General features: G+C 48.7%; 1 pseudogene; it reads left to right on the top strand.

The window, feature by feature from the left end:
* The window catches only part of LOC134432716 (uncharacterized), an 899,340-nt pseudogene that overhangs the window by 476,176 nt on the left and 397,400 nt on the right, over positions 1-25,764 (top strand).

The raw sequence follows: 25,764 nt of genomic DNA, 5'->3' as shown, positions 1-25,764 counted from the left end.
AAAGCATTCTTTTCCCTACAACCTGAGGGGCCTTTTGAGCCCTATAGTAAAATTAAACAGCTACCATCAGAGCCTTTTTTGAAATTTGTAGAAAGGTTAACTAGAGCTATTGAAATACAAGTTAAAAAAGATAATGCTAGGGAAGCAATTTTAGAAGAAATGGCATTTACAAATGCAAATAATCAGTGTCAAGCGGCAATCCTGAGCCTTCCTATCGAACCTCCCCCTATGCTAAAAGATATGCTTCTAGTGTGTAACAGGAAAGTGCCTCTGATGAGTGTAGCTGAACACACCAGACCAAGGCTGCTGCCAAGACCACCTCAGCGTGTCGCCGTTGCCAGCCCTGCGCCTTTTCCCTCATCACAGCAGTACCCTGGGCAGCAGCGGAGACCAGCAATGGCTGAGCCCACAAAACCATGCCTGCTTTGTAACAACCTAGGGCACTGGAGTAACCAGTGCCCCCTGAAAAGGGAATTTGATGAATTTAGAAATGGCAGGGGAGGAGAACTACAAGCCCTCCCTGGGGGTCAACAACAACAAAAAAACTGAAGAGCCAGCGTCGGCCTGCCAGGCGCATAGACACAAAAAGAGCAGGCCAAGGGAATAAGGGTAGCACAACAAATCAAGCGCGCGATAATATTGTTTGTGTAAGTGAAGCAGGTGCTTCAAAGACTGTGTATGATTTAGGTGATCCTGTGTTAACCACGTCTTCTATCAATGAGCCTTACAGGTTGCAGCTGACTGAGTCACTCCATCTGGAGGACACTGATTGGCATTTTGTGTCTGTAAATCCTGAACAGAAAGGTACTTGGAACCGGATTCGTTGTAAGTACATCGTCATTGGGGACACCAAACACACACCACAAGAGATCGAAATTGCTCCAGGAATGACAACATCAGATCCTGAGCAATTTGTTCTCGGCCTGCATTGTTTCCACCCACCCCTATTTCTTCCCAAAGGACAAATTGTTGCACAAGCTATCCCTGTGCCATCTTTACCTGAAAATATCAAAAAACAAGGGCCCACAGTCGCCCGGGTCCAAGTTATTGGAAAAGACAAACCCAAATTATGGTGTAATGTCAGTGGGGGTGGGGAGTCTAAACGCATTGAGATGCTTGTAGACACAGGTGCAGACTGCACAGTAATTCCAGTACAAGACTGGCCAGCACATTGGCCTTTGCAAAATGTTGCCGGTCACCTTCAAGGTGTAGGAGGTCTGCAATTGGCAAGACAATCCAAAAGCATTATTCAATTTGAGGGACCAAACGGACAATTGGCTAATATCCGTCCATTTGTGTTGGATTATTCAGAACCTTTGTTAGGGAGAGATTTGATGGCCCAGTGGGGTGTCACAATTGATATTCCAGACTCTCCACAGCATATTTGTGCAGCAGTCATTGAACAACAGCGCCCCACCCAAAAACTGAAGTGGATCACAGACAAACCAGTTCAGGTGAAACAGTGGCCGCTAAGTAAACAAAAAATAAAGGTGCTTGAAGAACTAGTGGAAGAGCAATTAAAAAAGGGCCACATTGTGGAGACCATGTCCCCATGGAACTCTCCAGTGTTTGTCATCCAAAAAGCTGACAAAAACAGATGGCGGCTCCTCTGCGACCTCCGACAAATTAATAATGTAATTGAAGATATGGGTTCTCCCCAACCTGGTATGCCATCCCCAACAATGCTTCCCCAAGATTGGAAATTAGCTGTTATTGATATTAAGGATTGTTTTTTCCAAATCCCCTTGCACCCTGACGATGCACCGCGTTTTGCATTCTCAGTTCCTTCTATTAATATAGAATCTCCTATGAAAAGGTACCATTGGACCGTTCTTCCTCAGGGATTAAAGGTCTCTCCAGTTATCTGCCAGTGGTATGTGTCTTCCCTGCTTTCCCCAGTACGTGCAGCCGCAGAGAAAGCCATCATCTATCATTATATGGATGATATCCTTGTGTGTGCCCCCAATGATGATTTACTCACACATGCGCTTGACCTAACGATCGATGCATTGATTGTTGCAGGGTTCGAGCTCCAGGAAAAGAAAATTCAAAAGATGCCACCTTGGAAGTATTTGGGCTTAGAAATTGGAAATAGGACCATTGTTCCTCAAAAACTAGAAAACAATCCAAGGATCAAGACCCTTGCGGATGCCCACAAGTTGTGTGGCTCTTTGAATTGGGTAAGACCATGGCTCGGTCTGACTAATGAACACCTTGCCCCTCTTTTCAATTTATTGAAAGGGGGAGAGGACCCAGGTGCTCCTAGGTCTGTTACCCCAGAGGCACGGAAAGCTCTAGAAAAGGTTCAGATTGCAATGTCCACAAGACAGGCCAACCGATGCCGGCCTGACCTGCCATTCAAATTTATCATCCTAGGTAAGTTGCCACACCTCCATGGAATTATTTTCCAGTGGGAGGAAAAACAAACACCTAAAGCAAAGAACACACCAAAAAAGGACCGGGACCAGAGGGACCCTCTCTTGATCATAGAATGGGTTTTCCTCAGTCACAAAAGGTCCAAGAGACTGACAAAGCCTCAGGAGCTGGTAGCAGAACTGATCCGGAAAGCAAGGACCCGGATCAGGGAGTTAGCAGGATGTGATTTTAAGTGCATTCACATTCCAGTTGAGTTAAAATCAGGACAAAATACTGTGAAAATACTGGAACAATTGTTTCAAGAAAATGAAGTGTTGCAATTTGCTCTGGATTCCTACTCAGGACAAATTTCGGTAGCGCGGCCCGCTCACAAATTGTTCGAACAAGATGTTCAATTTACCTTAAAACTGAGAAGTGCTCTAAGTAGGAGACCTTTAAAAATGGCTCTAACTGTCTTCACAGATGCATCTGGGAGGTCCCACAAGTCCGTTATGACTTGGAAGGATCCTCAAACCCAGCAGTGGGAGACAGACATTGCTGAGGTGGAAGGTTCACCTCAGGTTGCTGAATTAGCTGCGGTTGTTAGGGCTTTTGAAAGGTTCTCAGAACCATTTAATCTGATTACAGACTCTGCATATGTGGCAGGAGTAGTATCCAGGGCAGATCAAGCAATACTGCAAGATGTGTCTAACATCACACTTTTCAAATTGCTCTCAAAACTGGTAAAGTTAGTCACTCACCGAGGGCAACCTTTTTATGTGATGCATGTCAGGTCACACACTGACTTGCCAGGGTTTATCGCTGAAGGCAACAGAAGGGCAGATGCTCTTGCTGCACCTGCAGTGATGGCCACTCTCCCAAATGTTTTTGAACAGGCAAAAATCAGCCACCAGCTTTTCCACCAAAATGCACCTGGCCTGGTTCGTCAGTTTAACATCACTCAAGAACAGGCCAAAGCGATTGTGGCCACATGCCCAAATTGCCAACAACATGCACTCCCTACAGTGAGTACGGGAGCAAACCCAAGGGGGTTGAACAGTTGTGAACTGTGGCAAACAGATGTAACACACATACAGTCTTTTGGAAGGCAGAAATATGTTCATGTTAGTGTAGATACCTTTTCTGGAGCGGTCTATGCTTCTGCCCACACAGGAGAATCATCTATTGATGCTACTAAGCACCTCTTGCAGGCTTTTTCTTTCATGGGCATCCCCAAGGAGCTGAAAACTGATAATGGGCCTGCTTACAAATCCAAGGAATTCGGGAGCTTCCTGCAGCAATGGGGAGTAGGGCACAAAACTGGCATCCCCTACTCCCCTACAGGTCAAGCCATTGTAGAAAGAACTCACCGTGATATTAAAAGGGTCCTGGACCAGCAACAACAGGTTCTGAAGGTAGAACCTCCCCACATCCGGTTATCCAGGGCGCTATTCACAATAAATTTTCTGAATTGTTCTTTTGACAGCCTGAACCCACCCATCCTACGCCACTTTGGGGGGAGCAATCATAGGTTAATAAAAGAAAAACCTCCAGTTTTAGTAAAGGACCCTGAGACTTGGAAAATGGTGGGACCCTACAAATTGGTTACTTGGGGACGTGGATATGCCTGTGTGTCCACCCCCTCTGGTTTAAGCTGGGTTCCTTCCAAATGGGTAAAGCCCTATGTTCCCAAGGTCTCAGAGAAATCTACAGAAGCACCCCAGGTTGCTCATGCTGCCTGGAGAAGAAAACGCCGCCCGTGTTCTCTGGAGGAAATTCCATTTAAGCCTCCTATCTGGAATAGTTTATAATATATGTTTGTTTCAAGTTTTTGTACCAGTTTAGATCCCACTGTTCGTGTGTAGCCTCGAGATGCCACGAGACCGAGCCTGCTTCTCGTCCTACTCGTGATCATCCCACCTGTGACCTCCTGCATAGTGCCTCAGCCCAAACCACATATGGACTACCTTGACAACGGCTCTCAGACATCAACAGAGAAACTGACAACTGGCTGAATGGACTGTTCAAAGGCTGGGGACTCTCGGGCTGGTTGGGATCTATTCTGAAAACTGTGTTTTTAGTGCTGTTTATTTTAGTCATAGTTATTGTAGTTGTCAGCATTGTTTTTGGACTAATCAAACGCATGGTTCTCAAGTTAATTTCAAGCTCATCTCCCCCTCCTGAGGTCTACCATTTTTGAAGCCCTCAGTGGAAAACACTGACCCTCCTGTAGAGGAAGAACTGATTTACCAACCATGCTTTGGCAATCATTCTGCACCACAAACACAGTCCTCTTCTTTTTAAACAAAAATAGGGGGAGATGTTGTGGTGTGCTGTAATGTCCCATTTTGGCCTTCCAGGTCACTTTCCCAGGTGTGCCAATACCTCTCTCCCTTCCCCCTTGCCCCCATGCTGAGTGACTCCTGTCACTCAGACTTAACATTCCAGCAAGGCATGTGTGGTTGGTCAAGTTCAAAGGATGCCACTCAGGCCCAGGGGTCATTGGCCTGTCTGGGTGTCATCTTCCCCTGAGACGCTGCCCCTCTCACCTGGTTGGTGGCTCACCTGTACCTCCCCTCCCCCTGTCCCTGAGCTTAAAAAGGTGATCAGACCATGCGGTCGGCGGTTCTGTTGGAGCAGTTGCTCACGTTCAGACCTCTGTAACTATGGAATAAACCTCTGGACATTAAACCCTCCAGCAGAATCCATCTCCTTTTTCTCTTCACCATCGCCTGAAGCTATCCTCCTGAGGTAACGGGGTCCCTTACAAGCCTGGACTTGTTCAGTGCCCAGCTGCAACCACTAGCAAGCTAAGGTATCTCTGGGGTGACACGCCGCAGTTGCTGCCTTTGGCCCAGCAGCGAGGGTCAGACTGGCCCAGGCACAATCTAACTGGTAATATTGGGAGCCTTTTTTTCCAATACCCACCCGTGGAGGACTGGTCCTCAAGAAGAATAGATTTCAAGGTTATGGTGAGAAGCTTGCTTCTCCCATAGATCTTTGCAGGCACAGGCTGATTTATGGAAAGTTATGTTACCCCATTGGCCCGTTGGCCTAATTACCCCAGTTCAAACCCTATTACCCATCTTTGGTTAGTCCCTAGAATGTGCTCCCTCTCTGTCCCTCCATTGGCCCAAATTTACTGCATTCCTCTGCCCCTGTTTCCCTATTAGCTGACCCGACCCTTAACCCCTCCTTTTCCCCATTTTCCTCCATATCCATTGGACCCTGACCCTCAGCTCCACCCTCACTACCCCATATAAAAACCTCCTGCGCCCTCAGCTTGCACCCTGTCTTTGTCCCTGGGCCCTGCTCAGCTCTGTGCCCTGCTCCTGTACCAATAAACCCAGTTTGCTGCAGATCATACCCAGACCCATCCTGCCGACTTTGTCAGCTTTATAAAGCAGCCGTGAGCTTCGGGCTCCGGAGTGCTGGACGCTCCAAGGGCCTCGGCAGCGCCAGGACGCTCCAGGCTGGGACAGCCAGGCAGGGCAGGAGGAATCACTGCCCCTTTCCCCTCTCTGCTGCTCCATCTCCCAGCCCAGCATCGCTGCAGGACAGCCTCACTGCCAACACCATCCTGCTAGGGATGGACTGGGGGATCTCCTACCCCTTCCCTCTGGCATGGAGGCAAATCCCATCTTCTCCTTGTCTGCCCTCCTTCCTCTTCTCATTCTGTCCTTCATCCATCCACGTTCCTTTCCCATCTCCACCGGGGAGGACAAGGCACAGAGATCCCACACGAGGAGGGGCTGCAAACCCAGCCTGGGGAGCTGAGAGGAGGTAAAAGCCTCCCTGTGCTGGGAAGGGTTTGGGGAATGTGAGAAGAGCTTCAGGCAGAGCTCAGCCTATTCCTGGTGCCTCCAAAACCGGCGGTGCCAGATACAGAGATCCACGGGGCAGCAAAGATCCCCCTGCAGATCCATGGGGATGCACAGATCCACCTGCTCCATTTGGATGCAGAGATCCCCCTGCAGCCCCCGGAGCAGCTACGCTGAGCACAGGGATGGCTGAGAGGAGGCTGTGACGCCGCGGCCAGAGGGCCCCGCTGGAGTAGCCTGTCCTGGCAGGACTGACCCCGGGGCACAGTGACCCACGCTGCAGCACTTGGAGGGGGCTGTGCCCCATGGGATGGACTCGGCTTGGAGAAGTTCCTGGAGAAGTCTCCGGTGGGAGAGAGCCCAGGGTGCAGCAGGGGAACGACTCCTGTCCCTGAGCAGAGGGAGAAGCCCCGGGGCATGAACTGAGCCCGGCCCCATTCCCTGTCTGCGGCACTGCCGGGGTAGGAGGCGCAGCTGGAAGGAGGGAGGCGTGGGGGAAAGCTGCATTTAAGGGTCTTCACTTTCTTCTCATTATCCTGCTCTGAGTTTTCGGAGTTTTCTGTCAGAAATCTCTCCCCTCCCCCACTCATCCACAGGGTTTGGGGCGGTTTTCTCTTTTTGGGGGAAATCAAAGCGATGCACTGATGCTCCTAATTAGGGGTAGGAGAAATGAGACTCCAGGGCTTCCGGCTGAGCTGGAGCCACCGGAGAAGTTTGTTTGTGTTTTCAGCTCAATCCCCGCGGGCCCGGGCCCATTCCAGGGCTGTTCCTCAGCTCCGGCTCTGCCCTCACGCGGCCCCGGGGGCCCTGAGAGCGCGGGGCGGGGCTGTGCCGTGTGCAGAGCCCGCCCCTGGCTGGGATTGGGCGATGGTGCCGTCAGTCGTGGTTGTGGCGCACTGATTGGTGGGAGCGGGGCGGAGCAGGGCCCTGGTGGCGGGCTGAGGGCGGCCGTGGCTGGGCAGCGGCGGCATTGTCAGAGCGTGTGTGCGGTCCCGTGAGCGGCGGCAGCGGCCGGGGCGCGGTGAGGCGGCGGCGGAGCTCGGAGGCGGCCGCAGCGCAGGTGGGAGCCGCGCTGGGTTGTGCGGGGGCTCGGGGCTGGCTGCGGGCCTCGGGGGCGGCAGGGGGCTCGGGCGGGTTCGTTGTGCCGTGTCCGGCCCGTGTTGTCGCTGGCGTGAGGGCGCTGCGGGAGCGGCTGCCCGCGGTCTCCTTGCGGCCGCTGTCTCGGCAGGAGCCGCTGGCGGAGCAGCGCTGGCTCGGCCCGGTTGCTGTGGCTGGGACCGAGGGGGCTGCCCCGTGCCCGGGGCTGTGCGGGGAGTTCCCGTGACCGGAGGTTTCTGTGCGCGGAGGAGACAGAGGAGTCCTGTAAAAGTGACTTTATTGCTGAGCAGAGGGAGAGGCCGTGGGGCATTGGCCGTGCACTCTCTGCCATTGTTGTAGTTCTCAGCCTCCTTTTTATCCTCATTTTCCTGGCCTCATCTCCCTCATCTCCCTCTCCCTTTGCTCACTGGCTGAGGTACTTGGAAGGTTCAGACTTCCCAACTGCATATCTTCATTAATGTGCATCCCTACTTTCGTATAACAGTATATATTCATGGCTCTGTAAAATTATTGTTCTTCTGGAAGTTCAGGAATTTAGCGGGACTTTCTGTGAGCAGCAATCCATGTTAATTAGTAACATTTATTGAAGCTGGTGGTTTCGCCCGTTATTTCCTTATCTACGAGTCCCTGGCCCCTCGCTCTGCTGCTGAATGAGCTGCTCTCTCAAGGTGCGGAGGATGGTAAAAAGATGTGAGTTGCTGTAGCACCTCACAGGAGAAATAGCATTTGTGTAACCCATGGTCTGCCAGGGAGCCACAAAACCGTAGCCCATTCCCATCCTTTCCACGTTTGGACCAGTACAGGAGCTGCTTTCTTGTTTCCGTTTTTTTTTTTTTTCCCCCACCACTTTTCCTTTGTCATCTATTTGCCAACAACAGTTTGAGTAATTTAATTTTCCACAAACTCCTCCTTTTTCTGCTAACAGATGGTCTGATCCCATCCCATGGTTAAGTGTTGTGTTCCTCATTTCAGTGGATTGGTCAGCAGGAAGGTCAGGAGCTGGAGCTGTCTGGTTGGTTATTGGGAGGCCAGCTTGTAATCTAATGATGCCATTGAAATGAGAAATGGGTTCTGTGGCTCCTGATATGAATTGGTTTGGGTTCCCAGGGGCTGGTCCATGGTGTTGTAGGATTTGTTATGCTAGTCGTTCATCTTTTCCCCATTTTTGGCCGCTCTCTACAGCCAGGGCTGCATCAATTGACTGCTTTTGTCTAATTAAATCATCAAATGCTTGTGTTGCCCGATTGATAAATGACACAAAACTCGGTAAGTTTTGTGGGTGCTTTATTAAGGGCCCGGGGAACTGGGGGACTCACGTCCCAAAGTCCGAGCCCCCAAATTCACGTATGGGTGCTTCCTTTGTATACATGCAATTCACAACAAAGTCTCCAAGGAACAGTTTCCCCGTTTTCCTTGCCTGGTCACAGACCCCTTGTGATACATTCCTTGGTTCACAAACAAGATCATTAATCCTCTGCTTATCTTATTCTAAGAGCATTGTATGCTGCCTCCAGACAGGTTAGCATTCTTACTTTCCTGCACTAGTTTAATTATTTATTAAATCCCTAAGACTACCTGCTAGGTTACACACAAAACTCAACACACTTTTCAACGGCTACAAAACTACTTTTTAACAAACCAGTTCACACACAACTCAGTATAATTAAATATTTTGCTAAATTTCATTTCTTTTCCAACACTTGGATTCCCAACGGATTTCCCTGAACATTTGGTAGCAAGAAATCCTGGGCGCTCTGATATACCCTACATAACACAGACAGTGAAAGCACAGACAGTGGGCAGAGGGATGATTCCCCCCATTTATTTATAGTGAAGTTTTCCCAACATTCTCCATGTGCTGTTTCCTTTTGCAGCTTCACCCGTTTCTGTTGCAGGGTCAGATATCCTCCCCCTGGGCTCTGCCTTGAGCTGTGCAAATTCCATCAGTGCCAGCAGGCAGAGCTTGGGGTGAGGGGCAGAGGGAATCAGCCCAATTCCTGCCCCGGGCAAGAGACCCAGGTGCATTGTCCACCCTTTGCCCAGCAGTGTTCATTTGCATTTCTAAAGCTCCTCTACAGGCTGCCTGGAATGGAGCTTCTCTTCCAGGGCAGCCATCTGGTGAGTCACATGTGGCCCCCCCAGAATCTGCTTTTTTAAAAAAACATTTTAACTATTTATAAGTGTAAAGCATTACTTTTAAAGCTGTTCAGTTTTGCAAAATGCAGCATAAAGGCAAACATGGAAACACCCAGACCAAACTTGATGCTTACACTTCTGTCCCAAACCTACCTGACCATATAAAGTGGGAATATTATGAAAATTTTTCTCATATTGTAATTTTGTCACTGAAACTTCAGGGAAAACAAAACCTGCAAGAATCTGTTTAGTGTTAGGGAGTCAAGGCATTCCTTGGTTCTGACCTGGATGTGCAACAGAAATAATTTCTTTCACAAATAGCCCGGCTGTGCAGAGAAAATCATTCCATGCCATGTGAGTTTTACTCGATTTTTCCTCAACTTTATGTAGTCGGAACCAATCTAAATCCACTGCTTTAATGTTCATTGCTTCCAAGTTTTGTAAGTTTTTAGTATTTGGTTTCCTGTTGGATCCGGATTTCTTCCCCTCTGATGTGAATTCGGTCTCCACACACCTGGATGTCCTTCTCAGCCTTTTCCAGCCCAGGTGTCTCCAGCTCTGCCGGGGGCAGTGTCTGGGGTAGCTGTTGGTTGCTGTTTGCTGCTGGGCAATGTTGATGTTTTGTTGCTGGTCGTTATCTCTGTGGGTGTCTTTTGGGCTATTCCCAGTCTCTTGGGATGTTAAACTCATCTCCATTGAGTGGTGTAGCAGCCCTTAAATAAAACCTTTAAAATTCCTTTCCCCAAGGAACCTTTGACTAGAGAGACCCTTCTGAGCAGAGAAAGAAGATTTAAAAGGAGCAAAACCGGTACATTGTGCAGCAGTGCAATGGCAGGCAGCCCAGAGTGTGGGTGTCAGTGAGCCCCAGAGTGGAATTGTGCCGTGGTGTTCCCCAGCAGCTGTGGCAGTGCAGGCCCAGCCAGCGCTGAAGCTGCAGCAGTGCCAGCAAGGCTTGGCCCCAGGGGCTGGAGATGGCAGAGGAGGGTGGCCAGGATTGCAGAGGATTCCAGGCGAGGATCTGTGGGCAGGCGCAGGGGCTTGGCCCGCTGTGGAGCCCTGGCTGCTGCTGCGTTGCCTTCAGGGCAGGCTCAGGGGCGGCCTCCCATCCTCCTGCTGCAGGCGGGAAGTGCAAATCTCCGGGGCTTCAGAGCCCTTGAGGCCAGGCTGAGGGGTCCCCCCGTGTTGAGCTGTGCTGGCGGCTGTTTCTGGCCTCAGGGACACTTGGCATGGGCCCCTTGGCCACCAGTGGTGCTGCTTTGCACTCCTTAGGCAGGAGCCGATGTCCTGGCTGGGTGTTGGCAGCAGCAAAGTGCCAGGGCAGGCTCAGTGCCAGCCCAGCTTCCTGTGGGAGAATATCCCTTGATATCTGCTCCAGTGGTTGCTGAAGCAGTGAGAATTGCTTTTGCCCCCCTGTTAGGTGCCATGGTGTCAGCAGAAGATATTGAAGCCTTCCTGCTCAGGGCATTTCAGTGCCAGGCTCTCACAAGCACCCACAGCTGCGCGGGTTGAGCTGAGCATGGGGTGGTGACCTGCGCTGTGTCTGATTGCCCTTCCTTAATAACAGCCTGTCTTGTTGCTCTTTTCCCTTCTGCTGCCCTTGCAGAGCCATCCACAAACACATTTTCTCCCTCAGGCCAGGGAATGTCCCATCATCAATCTGTCCCAGCCTGGGTGTGGAGCTCTGTCCCTTGAGTGCAGTCTTGGGTTCCTTGCCAGCCCCTCTCCAGGCTGTTCAAACAGGAGGCTGGGTTAAACCCTTGCCCTGTCCTCAGTTCTAAATCCTCCTGTGCCATTGAACAAGTTTCATACTGTAATAACCGAGCCCTGCTCAGCCATTTAGAGGCTCTTTTGCTTGTCAAAGCTTTAACTTGATGCCAGACTTATCTCTAGGAGGTCCTATATAAGGTTAAACATTTTAGCACAAGAATTCCTCTGGAAAGACCCTGTTTAGCATCCACCTGTAACTCAAATTCTTGTTCTCTCTCTGGAAGGCCCAGGCCAGCCGCCTCAGTTAATCTTCATTTTAACACTTGCAAATTCTGTCATTCCTCCTGCTGTCCATCCATCCAGTTTGTTGGCTGGCAGGATAGGAGTATTGTAGGGAGACATCCTTGGCTCCAAAAGCCTTGCCTTTAACAGGGTCTCAATACAGGGCTGTGTGCCCTTCCTTCCCTCTCTTGGAACAGGGTATTGCTTGTCTTGGTTGCTTTAAAGTAATTTGTATAGGCTCCATATCTAATTTTCCCAATTTCCCTGGGCCTGCCCACACTTCTGGGTTCACTTCAGCATAAGCCTTGCCTGACATTTGGCACGGAGGTACAGAACTGGCCTCTGTATCAATTTTTATAATATTAATTTGCGTTACGAGTTTAGCGATCAAATCCCTTCCCAGTAAATCATGATAACAATTAGGAGCAGATAAAACTTCATGCATTTCAGACCCATCTCCTTCTTCTGCTAACAGTGGTTTAATAAAACCACACATCTTTTGCACTTATCCCCTGAATAATCAGAGACATTTTTGGCATTTCCCCCCGCTTAGGTCTATGTTTCAGAGTGGATTGAGAGGCCCCTGTGTCCATCAGGAAATGCCTCCTCTCAATGCAGACCCACGCTGAATGTTCTCAAGGGCTGCAGTGTGGAGGGTCCCTGGTGTGATGGGAGCTGTGACAGCCCTGCCAATCCATGTCCATCAAGGGGTTGACTTGCTGGTCCTGAGGGTGCTGCTGTCTGTGCTTGCAGTGTCCTTGTGCCCTGCAGCTGGAGCCCTGGTTCCTTGCCAGGGGCTGTTTGGGTGGGCTCTCCCCTGCCGAGGAGGGCAATGCCTCTGCCAGGTGCTTGTGGCCGAGCCCGTGCCCTGGGTGCTGGGGCCCCCTTGGGCCCTGGAGTTGATCCCTCAGGGGCTGTAGGAACTGTGCCCTGGCCTTTGCCTTCAGCTTGGCCTTTTGCTGCTCCCTTCTTGCATTCACCTGCTGTGCCTTTGTGCCCAAGTGCTGCAGGGCCTTCTTGTGCCCCTCCTGCAGCCCCCTCAGTGCCTGTGGGTGCTTGTCTTGCTTTACAAGAGAGGTGTCTGCTTGGGAAGGCAGAAAAAGCCTCTCTTGAAATGGAGAATGCAAACCCCGTCCCTCTTAATTTTTAGACTAGTGAAATCAAGGTGCTCCCAGGCAAAGATATGGGAATAGGAATACCAGTTCTTTACTAGTGTGTATAATAAAGCAAACAAACACCAACAGCTGCGGCACTGACAGCAAACAGAGCCCGGACCCAGTCCCGGCCTTTGGGCTGCGGCGCTTTGCCCTTGGGTGCAGTTCCGGGCACGGACAGCAGGGGCGCTGGTGGCTCCCGCAGGGCGGGGCAGCGCATCCCTCCCATGGGAACCTCTCTGAACGGAAATAGAGCAATCCCTTCATCTAACTCTTTCACTTTTTTACCTTCTCTAGCCTTTCTCCCGTGTTTTGAGAAAGAATTTGTAGAGGGCTGCCTTTTAACTGAGCTCCTAGTGTTTCAATAAGGTGCTTCCTGTAGAGAGAGAGAGTTTCCCTGAACAGCCGGAGCTGTGGTTACTGAGGGGCCGTAACTCAGAGCAGGACGGGGTCAGGGGAGGACATCCCACCGAGGCTCGGTCGCAGTGTGGGCAGGGTCTGCTGCCGGAATCACCAGAGGGGGATCTTCCCGTGGAGCCCGAGGCGGAGCGTGGGTAACCCCCACATGGCTGATGGCGGCTGATCCGGCAGCTGCCGGCAGAGCAAAGGCAGGTGGGAGAGCCTGGCAGCAGCGGCGGTGCCCAGCACAGGTGGCACGGGCAGGGCAGCCGGGGATGGGATGGCTGGGACCCCCCCTGGGTGCGGTGGGCGCGGTGACCTCGGAGCAGGCGGCAGGACAGAGCAACCCCCATCTTCCCCAGCATGGGTGGCAGAGCGGCCGCGGGCCAGGCAGTGGGAGCAGGGCACACAAATTGAGCGACAGCGCCGGGGCAGGTGGAGCTGCCCTGGGTAGTGAGGCGGCACCTGGGATGGAAACCGGGGCAGGCGGAGCTGAGGCGGGCAGCGAGCTGGGACCCGGGACAGGCGCCTGGGCCGTGAACGGAGGGGGCAAGACCTGCAGAGGATCCCACTCTCTTTCTGATTTTTCCACCTGCTCCCCTCCCTCTCACTTCCTCTTTTCATTTTCAGATGTTTCTGATAATTTAGAGATTTGTATTCTCCTGAAATCTCCTGTTTAACATATGGCCTATTCTCTTTCTTCTAGATTAAATGGGGTTTTTTTTACAAATAAATCCAGAGCCTAGCGAATCTAAACTTCTGCTTTGAGACTTTGAAATGGTTGATGAGCTAACTCACAATCTCCTAATGTTGTTTTTCTCATCAACTTTTTATTTATCCTTTGGCAAATTAAACATCTTTCAATTACTTGCTTTGCTACTCCAAAATCGCAGTACAACCATAGTTCCTTAAAAAATGGTCACACAAAGCTTGAGTACCCCAGTGGGTTTTCTGATGCGTGTCTTCTAATATTTTTTTAATAAGCACATTTTATTAAGTAATTGTCTTCCATCATGAAGTTGCCATTTCCCTGATTTATCTTGTTCATTTCCTGCCTTGTTTAATTCTTTTTTCTCAGCTTCCCTAAACTTTGGAATTTCCAGTTTTTCCTGGTTTGGAGTTAATATTAACATAACTCCTTCACCTCCATTTTCTGCTGCATCCTTAGCTTCATGATCTGCCAAATTATTTCCTCTTCTTTCTGGGGTGTTTCCCTTTTGGAGTTCCCTAATATGTACTATAGCTATGTCTTTTAGGTAATTGTAGTGCCTCTGAAATAAGTTCCTCATGTACTAGTCCTTTTCTTCTTGAATTAAGTAATCTTTTCCCTTTCCAAATTTTTTAAAGGTATGTACTACTCTAAAGGCATACCTTGAATCAGTATGTATAGTTCCTTTATTTTGTGTTAAATATTCTAGTGCTCTTTTTAAAGTATATAATTCACAAGTTTGAGCTTACTAGTTTAAGGTCAATTTCCCTTTTTCCATAGTTTGCATGTTTTTCCCATCGACTACTGCATACCCTGTATTTTCTCCTTTTGCAAGGAGTTGTATCTCTGTTAGCTAACATAACTCCCAAAGGACTATTTTTTTCTTTTTTTTCCCTGTATCCAACTTACTGGTTTTCTGTGTTGTTTTTCAAGATCTTATCTATTAATCTTCTTCCTCTGTTTTCCCCTTTCACTAACAACCTAAATCCACTTTTCTTTCAACTACACACACAGAAATAAAAAACTTTTTGCTCACACTACTTTCAGTACAATACACCTCCCTCCAAGGAGATATAGTGAAGCTTAAAATACAGAATCCACATTACCTATACTTTCATTCGTTTACATTCACACACTTTTATTTCTCACTCACTTCCACACATTCTTTCCCACCCTCAGGACACAGAGTGGATCCCTGTTGACAGAGAGTTGCGGGTCCCTGTGGCCCCCCCTCACCTTGGGGTGGCCTCTGGGTCTCAGTATCTCCGGGCCTCCTGGGAGGGCCCTGACTCTGCTGCCTCCTGTGCCGTTCACCTGTGAGGCTGATTTGTGTGTCACTCACACTCTTTAGCCACGGCCCCCTCACACACCCTGGGGACAATGGCCCCTTTGCAGGTCACCTGTACCTTATGCCACAGCCCCCACACACCCAGGAGAACAATGGCTTATTTGTGGGTCACACACTCCTCTTTCCACAGCCCCCCTTCCCACCCACCCAGGAAGCTGAGGCTGATTTTGTGTGTGACTCACTCTCACACACAACAAGAAAACAATAAGGTACCTTTTGTTATAAATGATCAAATTGAGAGCCAAACCTATAGGAAAATTTAGCAAAGATTTATTAATTTGTCTGTGAGACTGAAGTTCGGTCGTCAAAACCACCACAGCCAAGGGTTAGCGTCGAGCCCGGGTTCAGTGCTGGGTGAACACGGATCTGAGCTCCGAATGTCAGTCTCCCCCTGTTCACAAATGCTGCCTGACGCAGCGAGTTCTTTTACAGTTTATTCTGCTCAAGGCAGAGATGACCGAATGTTCTTTGTGTCTCTTCCCATCCATAACCGTGTCTTTACCTGTACAGAGGTGGACAAAGACTCAGTCCAGGTGTCTGATGTTGTCAGTAGACTCTGGGGAAGTCAGCATTCACATGCATCAGGGTGGGGCTGTGGCTCATTGTGGTAGATGTAATCATGGAGGCAATAATCACTCTTGGCTGGACCTGGTGACCCTGGGAAGCCAGCGATTATTGCCCTGGAAGCTTCTATGCTTTCATTAAAAACCCCGATGTTTATCTCAACCAAGTCCAGGAACTAGATGTATATGAGTAAGACACTGCTCTTGTGTTCAAAAGACATATTGTGGATTTTACAATATTTTATACATTATCAGCATGAATTATCTCCACCATATACTACACTTTAAAATCACCTATTACGAATTTAGGTGTTTCTGGCCAGTCCTGGTGCTCTTGGATATCTCTCAACCCAGATGTGTTGTGCAACCCCAGATGCTCTTGAGCATATCCTCAATCCGGCAGAACTTTCCTCAACCGTGCATGCTCTTGGAATGTTAATTCCTCAACCCAGCAGGTTTTAATTCTGGATGCTCTTGGGCTCTCTTATCCCTCAAACCAACAGAATTTTTAGGGTTCCCTTTTCTCCCATTTCCTAGTGGATTGGGCTCGGAAACTCCTCTGCTCCCTTCCTCCGAGGGGTCCAGTTACCCCGGGGGATTCTCTCACTCCTCTTATCACTCGCTGTATCTCTTTACTGGCTGCTTCCCTCGAGGAAAGTTGGAAACACAGCGTGGGACACTCCAGCACTCACTTGGCAGGTCTGGGACAACCAGCCCTTGTCTCATTCACAGCCCAGAGCAGAGAATGAGGGGAGAAGGGAGCCCGGGAGCCCAAACAGCCCCGGCATCCCGAAATGGGGAGAGCGAAGCGGGGGGAGCTTTTGGCATTGCTGGGACTGCCAGCAGCCTGGGCAGGGCGGGCACCTAGGAGAATGGGGACCCCCAATCCAAGCGTGACCCCAAGCAGCTGGGACAGGAGGGAACCCCTGAACACCAGCGGGGAGGGACCAGGGATGGGGAACTCCTGGGAGGCTTTTTCAGGGCTGAATCTTTGTGTTTGGGAGGTTTTTCTGGAGCCCAGATGGCCAGTGACTTGTAGAGATGGACTCGGGCAGAGGGACCTTCAAACTCGATGTGTTTTAGGGAAGATGAAACAGGAAACCCTTATAAATACGATTGTCTGGCAAAAGATTTTGTGAACATAAAAAGTGTAAGGAAGATTGAAATGAAAGCAAGTTCTGAGATACTTCATTTAGTGAACAACTGGAAAACAATGGTGTGGCCAAACTGAAGGTAATTCCCCTTTTGATGAAACAATTCCCTCTGTTTGCAGACAGGTGCAAGGGTCAGTGCAGACCCCACTAGCTCAATAGAAAGGGTCCAAAGAGGAGTTTTTAGTGTCTAAAATGTAACAGAGTTCGGTGATGTAATGATTTTTATAGGCTGTTTGTAAAGGCAATAGGATTTGTATCTTGTACTTGATTGGCTAGTGAGAAATAGAATATTCAACACAGAAGATTTATTGTATTGTAACGTGACCCTTACTCTCATATGCTCTTCTCCTCTTACTCTCTTACCCTCTCATTCTCTCTACCCTTCTCTCAGGCCTGCTCCGAGCTGTGCCGGGCAGCTCCAAGCAGGGCCCTGCACCCAGGCCCTTTGCAATAAACTGCAAGTTCCACGTCCTGGCTGCAGAGATCTCTCGTCTCCGTCTGTCCCGACCGTCCTACCCCCCAATGCTCCTACAAGCGTGCTCATCCCTTGTTTTCCCCAAAACAGGATTTCTCATTGCCAACCCCAGGGAGGCTGCGAGGAAGAGGAAGATGCCCCGGGACACTGAGGCAGGTGAGGAGGAAGTCAGTGCCCCTTTCCCCTCTGTGCTGCTCCATCTCCCAGCCCAGCACGGCCCTGGCTGCAGCTCAGCCCTGGGGGGATCTCCTTGCCCTTGCCTGTGGCACGGAGGCAAATCCCATCCTGTCCTTGTCCTTCCTCCCCCAGAGCAGGAGCTGAGCATGGAGAGCAGGGAGGACAAATGCCCGCGGCAGAACCTGGTGGAAGAGGCCGTTTTGAGCGGCTCCACGGCGCAGGAAGCCAACGGGGAGGAAAAGCCCCGGAGATGCTGCACGAGGAGAGGCTGCAAACGCAGCCGGCGGGGATCTGAGGGGGAAAGAGCCAGCCTGGGCCGGGAAGGCGGCCGGAGACGGAGCCAGAGCTGGGAGCTGGTGCTCCATGAGCAGCTCCATGATGGGGAGAAGTCCCACACGTGCGTGGAGTGTGGGAAGAGCTTCAGGTGGAACTGCGACCTGATCAGGCACCAGAGGATCCACACTGGGGAGAGGCCCTATGAGTGTGGGGAGTGTGGGAAGAGCTTCAGCCAGAGCTCCGACCTGATTGTGCACCAGAGGATCCACACGGGGGAGAGGCCGTACAAGTGTTTCAAGTGTGGGATGTGCTTCAGCCGGAGCTCCAGCCTGGTCCGGCACCAGAGGACCCACACTGGGGAGAGGCCCTACGAGTGTTCCAAGTGTGGGAAGGGGTTTCAGAACAGCTCTGATCTCCTCCGGCACTATCTGAGTCACAGGGAGGAAAGGCCTTTCCAATGCCCCGACTGTGGAAAAGGATTCAAGCAGAATTCCACCCTCATCACCCACCGGCGCATCCACACTGGGGAGAGGCCCTACGAGTGTGATAAATGCAGGAAGAGGTTTCAGAACAGCTCCCATTTCCTCCAGCACTATTGGATTCACACACAGGAGAGGCCCTTCCGCTGCCGCGACTGCGGGAAGGGATTCAAGCGCAACTCCACCCTCGTCACCCACCGGCGCACCCACACTGGGGAGAGGCCCTATGAGTGTGATAAATGCAGGAAGAGGTTTCAGAAGAGCTCCAATCTCCTCCAGCACTATTGGATTCACACACAGGAGAGGCCCTTCCAATGCCCCGACTGCGGGAAGGGATTCAAGCGCAACTCCACCCTCGTCACCCACCGGCGCATCCACACTGGGGAGAGGCCCTTCGAGTGTTCCCAGTGTGGGAAGAGCTTCTCCAGCAGCTCTAACTTGACCCGACACCAACGGAGGCACCGGTAAGGGAAGCCTTGCGAGTGCCCCAAGTGCGGGCAGAGCTTCGTGCGCTGCTCCAGCTCCATCCCCCACTGGAGGAGGCACTTTGGGCACAGCCCTGGTCACTCACATTCCCTGTGATCCATGTTGAGGACACACCTGGCTGCTTCTCCTTTTGGTTTGGCCTTAATTTTCCTCTGCTTCACCTTCATCCTTTAAAAACACCTAAAACTGGGTAAATGAAGGAGATTGTTCGAATATATCTAAAGTTCCATAATTTCTCAGTTGTTTTAGAGCGAATTTAGGATTTGATGTTGCGTTCTGTGTGGAGTGCTGCTGTTGCTAAGAGGAAGGAATTTGATCTCACCCTTCTTGTGTTGCTAAGAACTGCTCCCCTGACCCAAACCCCAACTCCACCCTTGGTATACCCTGTAAAAATTCCACGGCCCTGCCTTTGGGGGTTAAGAAATGGATTCCCAAAGGATCAGGCCTATTCCCACTCTATTCCAAGAGGATGAACCTGTTTTACCGGATTCCCAGAGGATTCTTACTCTATTGCTTGTTTTTTTTTTGTTTGTACTACTGCATGTGTGTTTTCAATTCTTCCTAATAAATAACTGTTATTTCTACTCCCATATCTTTGCCTGCGAGCTCCTTAATTTCAAAAGTATTTAATGTTTTTATAGTACAACAATAACAATAACAATAACAATAACAATAACAATAACAATAACAATAACAATAGGGAGGGAGGGAGTTTACATTTTCTATTTCAGTGGAGGCTCCTGAAATGGGGAGACACCCCCAAGGATGGGCCATGTAAAATAGTTTCTGAAATATGTAAATTAGCTTATGGATATGCATGAGGGTCTGTGGATATGCAACAGGCTGTTGTAATTAAAACCAGAATAATTAGGGTTGTCCTCGAAAATAGCTAGGGGGATCTTGGTGGCCATAACAACTTTTGCTCAGTTGTCCTTGTCTCCCATTACATCAGCCTGTTGCATATTCATCGACATTTTGCATATCCATTAAGTACTTTACATATTCCAGGAACAAAATTGGCTTCATCCTTTTTGGGGGTCCCACCTCCCTCCCAGCTCAATTTGGGGGTCCCATCACCCTCCCAGCTCATTTTTGGGGTCTCACCCCCCTCTTTTCCCCGCTTTCGCTCCCCTTTCTGATCGTTCCCCCAATCCCCTCCCCCGTGTTTGGTTTTAGGGACTCCAGGCCCCTCCTGCTCCGTTTTGGGGTCCCCAACCCTGTTTTGCATTAATATGGGGTCTCCAATCCATCCCCAGGGTCACCTGCCCCCCCCCCCCCCCCAAATTCTGCTCCTGGCAACTGAAGAGTCATCAGCGCGACCACGCTCTGATTGGCTGGAAATTACCCCGCTCGGTCTCTGCGTATTTACCGCAATGAGAGGCCTTGGTCTGTGGCTGACAAGTGATGAGTAAGAGTCGGGCCGGGCGCTGATTGGCTGAAAATCCCTGAGTGGGGCCACTGCTCTGAGTTTGAGCCCAGCAAGTGGATCATCATCAGTGCCACGCGTTGTGATCGGTAGGGATCTGTTTTGGGGTGGAGATGGGAGGAACTGGGGTTACTTGGGTTTTCTTTGGGTTTAATTAGGGTTTGTTTGGGGTTTATTTGCGGCTATTTATGGACTATTTGTGGTTTATCTTGGGTTTTACCTGGTTTATTTGAAATTTTTTGGGTTTATTTGGAAGTATTTGGGTTTGTTTGGAAGTATTGGGGTTTATTTGGGCTTATTTGGAATTATTTGAGGTTCTTGTTTGTTTATGTTGTTTTATATGGTTTTTTTTTTAGGTGTACTTGAAATCATTTGGGGGTTTTTTGACTTAATTTGGATTTTCTTTTGGGTTTTTTGGGGTTATTTGGGTTTGTTTGGGGTAATTTGGGGGACTTCTAGGTATTGTTTGGAGTTATTTGGGGGTTATTTTGAGTATTTTGGGGTTAGTTGGGTTATTTGGGTCATGTGGGTTCAAAAAACGAGGAATGTTTCTCCTGCAAAAAATGTGAATTTTTCCTTAAAAATCCGAGAATTTTTCCCCAAAACACTAGGAATGTTCCCTTAAAAATCCCCGGCTTTTCCCAGCCAATAGCGTCCTGCCCCAAACCATCCAAGCACTGCACTTCATCTCCCAAATTAACGAATCAGAGCGCACCCCGCCCCAAACCAACAAATCACCGCATGTCTAACCTCAGGAACACCGGTCTCCCAATGCGCCCGATCCAACCAATCACTGCATGCCTCCCCTCAGACACGCCTGCTTCTCTTATCTCAATCTAACCAATCACTGGGCGTCTCTACTCGGCAAAGCCCACCCTCCCTGCGCCGCTCCAGCTAATCAGAGCCGAGCCCGAAGCAGCGGTCCCTGACCCCGGGGCCCGGCATGGAGCAGGCGCCCCCCGGGACCCCCTCAGGGACCCCCGGGAGCCGCCCCAGTCTCGGGCGGGTCCTGCGGGAGGCGCTGGAGAGAGCGGGGGAGGCGCTGGGAGAGGACGGGGGGCTCCGGGAGCTGCTGAGGAGGTGCAGGGACAGGTGAGGGGTCCTGGACGGGTCGTGAGGGGAATTTGGGGAGGGGTCTTGAGGATGTTTAGGGGGGATTTGGGGAGGGTCTGGGGGGAACTTGAGGGGGTTTTAGCAGGGTCTGGGGGGAACTTGAGGGGGTTTTAGCAGGGTCTGGGGGTGCTGGGGGGCTTTGGAGGGGAATTTGGGGAGGGGTCCTCGGGGGGTGTCACGATCCGTCCTCACGGACGGGTTTCGTGATGGTTTGTGGATTTGATCTAAGGGTGCAAAAAGAACCGACATGGTACAAGGGGGTTTGCAATGATAATCGAAACAAATGCACCTTTATTGAATGAGCACAGCAAAATGCGATAGAGGGATTAAGGGAGAGAAAAAGAGAGGGGAAGAGAGACAAAAGAGAGAGAGAGAGAGAGAGGGGATAGAGCTACCAAATGTAGAGACAAAGTCCTTTGGTCCAGTCCAATCAAGGATTCGCCTGTTCTGTCGGGGAGATCTCGAAGTCTCTCGCTAACTCAGAGGTTTTTATTATGATAACTCTTTTGGAAATTGCAAGGGAGGGGAAACAGATATAATAAGGAATAGATGTAACAGATAGTCCATGCTCTTGGCAGTAAGCGAGAGCCATTGTCTTCTTGGTCCAGCGGTCACAACCGGCAGGCAAACATCTCGCTTTGGTCAGCTTGCCTCCCCCACACACCTGCCCCGGGCTGGGGGTTTCAGTCCCAGTCCTTGGAAGGAGCAGAGTCGCCTTTTCACATGGGGGTTCCATGTCTTAGTCCTTGATGGAGAGGCTCCCTACATCTCAGTCTGTCTGTCACGGTGGTTATAAAACAGGTGAGGGTCTTCTGTGGGGGGACCACCTGAAACTCAGGAGAAGTCCAGCCAGGCTGAGAGGTGGGACAGCTCCCAAGTCTGTTGTTGCAAAAAGGGCACAGTGCCCCCTTCTTCTTCTCATTGGTCAGTGTAGCACACAGCAAACAACACCTATGAAAACAATGGCTTAGCAACGCTCTCAGGTCTCAGGCACATGACTTTCTCCTTTGGAGACAGATTTCAGACAGGGGGGTCTTCTCTTCAGTGGTCCCCCAATGACAATCATGAGGCAGATGAGGGAAAATTCGGACAGACTCTCACACGACGCCATGACTCACGATTGTCTTGAGGGATCTTCATCAGCAGAACTCTGGAGCATCGTTGATGAGTCTGCAGAACTTGCCGTACGTTGGTAGTATAACCCGGAAAAATAGGGACAATAGAAAGAGAGGAAAAAGAGAGTGAGAGAAGGAAAACAAAGGATAGGAGAAGGAGGGGGAAAGGGAAACAATAAACAAACATAATTAATATTGATTATCATAACAATTTAAACAAATGGTTGATTAATTAAAACAATATTACTTTTAAAACAATATTTAAAGGGTTAAAACCAGTCACAAATAATCAAAAGCAAAAGCAATCAACACATATTAATACAAGCATTAACTTTAAAAAATTATTTTCTAAAACAATTCACTAAAAATCGAACGTAATTTCCACAAAATCATAAATGGAAATTAGGGATTATTCCATAACACATATGCTTCATTCATAATTGCCTTTTGTGAAAGTTTTGGGGATGTCCACAGTGTAGAGGACATCAGCCAAGTGGTGTGCGTGAACTATAGACATCAATCTTGTCAGCTGTTTCATGCTCCAATGCATAATGAATAGGACTGCTGATAAAATAAAACCAAACAGAATTAGAATCAAAAGGATAACAATGGCATGGCACACACTGTTCAGGACACCCGTGGCAGTAGGAAACCACCTAAAAGAGTATCCCACCACCTGTGCTCGGCATCTTCCTCCACTCTTTCCATGACACAATGTTTCTGTCTCACATTGTGATGAACAGTCACCAGGGCTTTCTGTCCGTTTTTCTGAGTCTTCTCAAGGATTTCAACCAAGTCTCGATGGAGCAGCACTTGTCTTACCAAAGTGAGATTCATCCCAATAGGAGTAGGCATCAGTTTGTGAATCAGTGTGTAGTTAGATTGCAACAGGTAGTGAGAGGTAACTGGAGCTTCATAAGAGAAATCACATCCTGTAATCTTGGTAAAGTTACAAGCACAGAAATTTGAAAGATTTTTAGTATCTACTACAACATTCTCTACGAATACAAAATCACAAATGGTTCTAAAGCATGCACATCTATTGCCTATGTATATAAGGACTGTTTCAGAAATCTCATTAGGACAAATTTCAAAATGACAGATATTTTGCTCTATATCTAAACAAATGTCTTGAGCTATGATTGCATTGATTTCACAGATGAGCCCTTGTTGTTCTCAGACAATACAAGATTCTAAATTAAGAGTTTGCCATTTCTCACCAATTTGACGGTCCCATTCTCTATGGGATAGAGAATAGCTCCTTCGTAATTCAGTTCTAATGTTATAACAGGGAAGTCAAATGCTCTGAGGCACTGTGTATGGTTAACACAAAAACTGCGGCTGTATTGGAAATGGGGTCATAGCTAAAATTCACCAGGTTCCACCAGGATTGGAATTCTCTTTCATAGTCAGTGGCACTGTCCCAAATTATTTTCTGAATTTCAGTGGGAAAAGTGCCTTCTTCACCTGCTCTTATAATTGAGGCAGCAACTGACTGCATCCACAGTTGTACCTGGATACAGCTGAGAGCCAAAGAAATATTGTTTTGTGTAGAACCGAGTGCATCAACAACCAATTTGTGATCATTTACATTTACTTTCTCCCAATTTGGTAAAATGTTTGATAGCAACCACTGGTTCTCAATGCCAATAAGGATGACTGCAATGGTTGTTGTAATTTGGTCAAATCTCTGGATGTGGCAGCCAATTTATTCAAGTTCAATTAATTTACATGTTATGTGTAATATTCTCACCTGGTGTTACCATAAAGGTGTTAGCGTTCAAAAACACATAATCACGGGGGATTATATGCGGTGCTTTTTATTAAAGAGCTCTGGGAATCGGGGTATTACCCAAATCTGATTCTGACCATACATCCAAAATGATCATGTTTTTATACTCTAGCGTTATATAACTTTCATGTTAATTATTAAACTTATATTGTTCTATTGTATACATAAATTTAGCCCCTCTCTGAATTTCCTACATAGTTTCTCATTATTCTTCTTATGGTTATATAATAATTATATTTAATTACTAAACAATCATCACATCTAACAATTATATAATTCACCATAGTGCTTACGCAGGTGCAGTTGATCTGGGAAAGCACAAAGCCTAACATTTTAGATTCTATCTTTAACTTTTCCCAGGGTTCCACTATCATTCTCCCCCCTTTGAAAGCATTTTCACTTCACTATAGGTGTAAATGTTTTCACTTGATTCCTTTATTCCTCAGTTCGTACTTGGTTCTTCAAATCCAGGGTTGATGTAAATGTTGTTGTGGATGCTGTTACGAACTGGAGAACCAGAAGATGGTGAGCATGGATTTCATGTTAGTGCCTGTATTATCCTCTGGTTCCAGGATGTTTTCTTCTGTATCTCTCCCTTTAAGATGCTGTAAACTAACCAAATTGCTAAGAATACAATTAGTAAGGTTATCACACTCTCAATGATAGATTTAATCCATGAACTCACATTCCACCCTAATCCTTTAAAGATTTTTCCTAACCAGCTTGTAGCCAAATCCTTTTGCTCTTCTTGTGCTTCATGATCTATTTGTTTCAACTGATTGATGTCATATTCTACATCTGCAGTTACATTTGGGATATGAACGCAGCAATTATCAATTTGTCCCTTTAAAAATCCATATACTCCATGCTCTTTCAGGCGTAACAAATCTAGGGCTAATCGATTTTGTAAAGTCATTTTTGTGGTAGCTTGTAATTGTATATTTAATTCTTTAAATCCTTCCCAGGTGACTCTTGCCAGTCTACCTACCTGACCTGTAAGTTTGTACAGCATCTCTCTGCTATAGTAGTTTGCTATAGGATCAAGCAATGACTCTAGGGCCCATCCAAATTTCACTCCACTAGAGGGTTCTTGCCAAGTGTCATCTGGATTTTCATTGTCTAGAACTTCTCGTCTTGCTCTTATCTGCAGAAGTTCATGTTTTCCATTAAATGGGGACTTTTTCCAAATTGGACATAAGGTTGGGAGGCCTAGAGTAATCTCCTTTACTTTCCCGTCTACAGGCAGATGTGTTGTCCAGGTACCATCACTTGCTGCCCATACAAATTGTCCTGGACCTCGGATTGTAATCCTGGTACACCCTATAATTACTTTATAACACTGAAGAAGTCCAGGCTTGTTAGGAACTCCGTTTACCTCAGGAGAAAGGCTTCAGGCGATGGTGAAGAGGAAAAGGAGATGGATTCTGCTGGAGGGTTTATATCCAGAGGTTTATTCCATGGTTACAGAGGTCTGAATGGTAGTAACAGCTCCAACAGAATACCTGCCGCATGGCTTGATTCACCTTTTAAGCTCCCCGGGCAGGGGGAGGGGAGGGGACAGGTGAACCACCAACCGGGTGGGAGGGGCAGGGTCTCAGGGGAGGATGACATCTAGACAGGCCAATGACCTCTGGGCATAGGGGCATCTTTTGAACTTGACCAACCACACGACGACATTCCTGGAATGTTAAGCCTGATT

The sequence above is a fragment of the Melospiza melodia genome, assembly GCF_035770615.1.
Source record: "Melospiza melodia melodia isolate bMelMel2 chromosome 7 unlocalized genomic scaffold, bMelMel2.pri SUPER_7_unloc_1, whole genome shotgun sequence".
In the NCBI taxonomy this organism is placed as follows: Eukaryota; Metazoa; Chordata; class Aves; order Passeriformes; family Passerellidae; genus Melospiza; species Melospiza melodia.
This window is presented reverse-complemented; position numbering and strand designations above follow the sequence as displayed.